This window comes from Engystomops pustulosus, chromosome 3, assembly GCF_040894005.1.
Source record: "Engystomops pustulosus chromosome 3, aEngPut4.maternal, whole genome shotgun sequence".
In the NCBI taxonomy this organism is placed as follows: Eukaryota; Metazoa; Chordata; class Amphibia; order Anura; family Leptodactylidae; genus Engystomops; species Engystomops pustulosus.
In genome coordinates this window covers 225427329-225430802 of record NC_092413.1, presented here as the reverse complement: position 1 = coordinate 225430802, position 3474 = coordinate 225427329, and the positions used below count along the sequence as shown (strand labels likewise).

Below are 3474 nucleotides of genomic sequence, written 5' to 3'. Positions count from 1 at the left end.
GCATGCTAAGCGAGCGCTCTACCATTTGAGCTAATCCCCCTCTGCTGCTGAGGGGTGTGTGGAGGGTGGAGTTTTTTCCACTAGACTCTGACTTTTTGGTAGGTCGTTTTTTTTTTTTTTTTTTTTTTTTTTTTTAAGTGTGGATGTAAGGCAGCCTTAAGCAAATCAAGACTGCAAAGCCAGGGCGGCTTTGAAAACTATTTTTGGACACAAGCAAGATTGGGAGCAGTAATTTGGGCTTCGGTTGACCGCGGCTTGGGAGAAGTTCTCACTAGACACTGACTTTTGCTGGGCTACTTAAGGAAAGGCGGCCCTCCGTCAGTCTGTGTAGAGATTTATTGGTTGTTGGGGAACATTTCGGGGCCCACAACTGGTTGCTTATTTTGTTTTCATTTTGTTGCTCGGAAGATCACCCGTACACATAGGCCATTGACCTGCCTGAAACTGGAACACCAGGCAAGCAGCTTCCGTGTCTCTGTGGCGCAATTGGTTAGCGCGTTCGGCTGTTAACCGAAAGGTTGGTGGTTCGAGCCCACCCAGGGACGCAGTCCTCTTTTGCTTCCGCCTGCAGCTTGAGTGGCTCAGCTACAACTTCAATTAAGAGCTCAGTATAACTGGCCAGTTTCAATATCTAAAGCACACATGGAAGAAGAAGGTTCTTCAGATGGAAGAGAAGAAGCACAGCAGAAAAGTGCTTGCTGCCAGCTTTTTTTTTTTTTTTTATATAATTGTATTTTTATTATCATTTTTCAAAAATATATAACAAACAAATTATCACGTACATATTTCACATTGAAGTTTTTCAATAGTAAAACAACTGAAAGACAAGAAAGAAATCTTTTTCCCCAAAGGATATCAACAGTTTAAATCTTCCATTTGCGTATCAAAATGTGAAATCTAACAGTATAATATGTTTACAATAATAAAACAAATACCAAAGACGGCATCAACACTATGCCTAACCAGTCTAGAGGGGTTGGGGAAAAGGGTACAAACAAAAGACAGTCATACATACTCACTATGACAACAATTAACACTTGGGTAGAAACTAAAGGGATGGCCATGTCACTCTCCTCCTCCTGCTCGTTCTTCTATCCAGTAGCGGTCCCAACGTTCCCAGGTTTTGTCAAACAGTGGGATACGATTATTCAGGGAGGCAGTCAGATATTCCATACTGCGAGTTTCCCTTACCCTAGAGAGTAGGTTCATTCGGGAGGGGGGAGCTTGCCTCTTCCAGAATTGCGCTATCAGGCACCTCGCAGTTTTGAGTATGTGCAAGCTCAGTTTTGTGGTCGCCTTGGCCATGGGGTGCAGAGAAACATTCAGCAAGTGAAATAATGGGGAGAGTGGGATATCCACCGCTACGACCTCCCGAAGGAGAGTCTTTACCTCCTGCAAAAAAGGCTGCACTAATGGGCACGTCCAGAAGATATGTTGAAGAGTACCTCCAACTGAGCCACATCGCCAGCAAGTATCTGGCGTATCCGGAAATAGTCTGTGCAACAAGGACAGGGTATGATACCACTGCATCATCAGTTTGTACTGGTTCTCCTTATGTGTGGCACACAAGGAGGTCTTAGCCGCCCTATGCCAAATCAGCTGCCATGTGTCTTGAGATATTGGTCCCCCTACTATGCTTTCCCACTTGGCCATGTACGGGTGTGCGATGGGTTTGTCTGGGCTGGGATGGAGTTATATCATGTAGATATCTGATATAAGGCCAGAAGTCTGGGTAGCAGTTTTGCAAATGTGCTCAAACGTAGTGGGTGCCGAAACTGTCTGAGCACTGTCCAGGGATTGTAAAAAGTGCCTAATTCGGATGTAGTGAAAATTGGCCGCATGCGGGAGATGGAATTTATCCTGTAGGGCAGCAAAGGGCAAAATCTTCCTATCTCGGTAATCCACAATTTCTGCAAATTTAAACAAACCCTTCTCATGCCAGGGTTTAATTTCCTGCCCAGCCCTGGCTTGTTGCATGAGGGGAGTGTGTAAGAAAGATTGCATAGGAGAGCACTGAGACACCAGTGGGAAGCTGGTCAAACAGGCCCTCCATAACTTAATCGTGAATGAAATAGGGCCTAGTTGGGGATCAGGCAGCGCCGGCGCCTCTTTAGGCCAAAGGTAAGAGTTAGGATGGAAAGGGGCCAACCACAGTTTCTCTATCTCCATCCACTTAGAGAATGCCAGTAAGGTGGACCATGCTGGAATACGCCTCAAATGTGTTGTCCAGTAGTATCTGGTTATATCCGGCACCGATAGGCTGCCCCTAGATTTGTGAGAGAGTAGAACAGACCTGGAGATTCTGTGTCTCTTTTTCGCCCAGATAAAGTGTAATATTGATGCTTGCAGGGACCTCAGAGCACCCAGCGGCACTGGCACTGGTAGGGTTTCAAAAAGATAAAGCAGCTTAGGTAAGATAGTCATTTTAACCGCTGCTATCCTGCCAAAGAGGGAGAGGGGGAGACTGTTCCAATTATCAAGCAGGGTCCTTATTTCCCGAAAACCGCCAGGGAAATTCTGCCCATACAGTGTATTGTAAGAGGGGGTCAGAAGTATCCCCAGATACTTAATATCGTCTGCTTTCCAATTATATCTGAATGTGGCCTTCAATTGGTCTACCAGCGGTTGGGTAAGATTGAGAGGCAAGGCCTCCGTCCTTGAAGTGTTCACTTTATAGCCAGAAAGACGGCCATACTGCTGCAACCTCGCTTGTAGGTTGGGTAGGGAGATTAGAGGTTGAGTGATGGTGAGTAAGATATCATCTGCGAACAATGACAATTTGAATTCCTTGTCTCTAACCATAACACCATGGATATTAGGGTCCTGACGGATAATGGAGGCCAAGGGTTCAATGCAATGTATAAACAGGAGAGGAGAAAGTGGGCAGCCCTGACGTGTACCATTCTTGATCCGCAGAGGTGGGGAGGACGCATGTGGAAGCTTAATTTCCGCTGTAGGATTTGAATACAACCCCCTCAAAGCCTGAAGAAAGGGACCTGTTATGCCGATGTGTTCTAGCACTTGAAACATAAAGGGCCAGCTGAGGCGATCAAACGCCTTCTCAGCGTCTAAACTGAGAATCAGGGCCTGATCATTTTGTTTATTAACTACATCAATGAGATCAATTGTTCTCCTCGTGTTGTCGCCACCTTGTCGTCCAGGTACAAAGCCTACCTGGTCCTTATGGATTACCTGAGGGATCCACTGAATCAGGCGATTGGCCAGTAGTTTTGTGAATATTTTCAAATCTGCGTTCAAAAGTGCAATCGGTCTGTAATTAGCACAATCGGTTGTGTCTTTCCCAGGCTTGGGGATAAGGGTGATATAAGAATGAGTGAAAGTTGTAGGCATGGGTTCACCTTGTAAGAACGCATTAAACACTTTTGTCATATGTGGCAACAACACAGGGGAGAGGTTTGATAGTAAAGATACGTGAGCCCATCTGGGCCCGGGGATTTCCCATTAGGCATTTCT

The 3474-nt window shown here is 45.7% G+C and overlaps 1 non-coding gene across 1 annotated transcript; it reads left to right on the top strand.

The window, feature by feature from the left end:
* Positions 1–471: 471 nt before the first annotated feature.
* On the top strand, positions 472–545 carry TRNAN-GUU (transfer RNA asparagine (anticodon GUU)). The gene has a single exon. It is a non-coding gene; the product is annotated as a tRNA-Asn (tRNA).
* Positions 546–3474: the final 2929 nt, after the last annotated feature.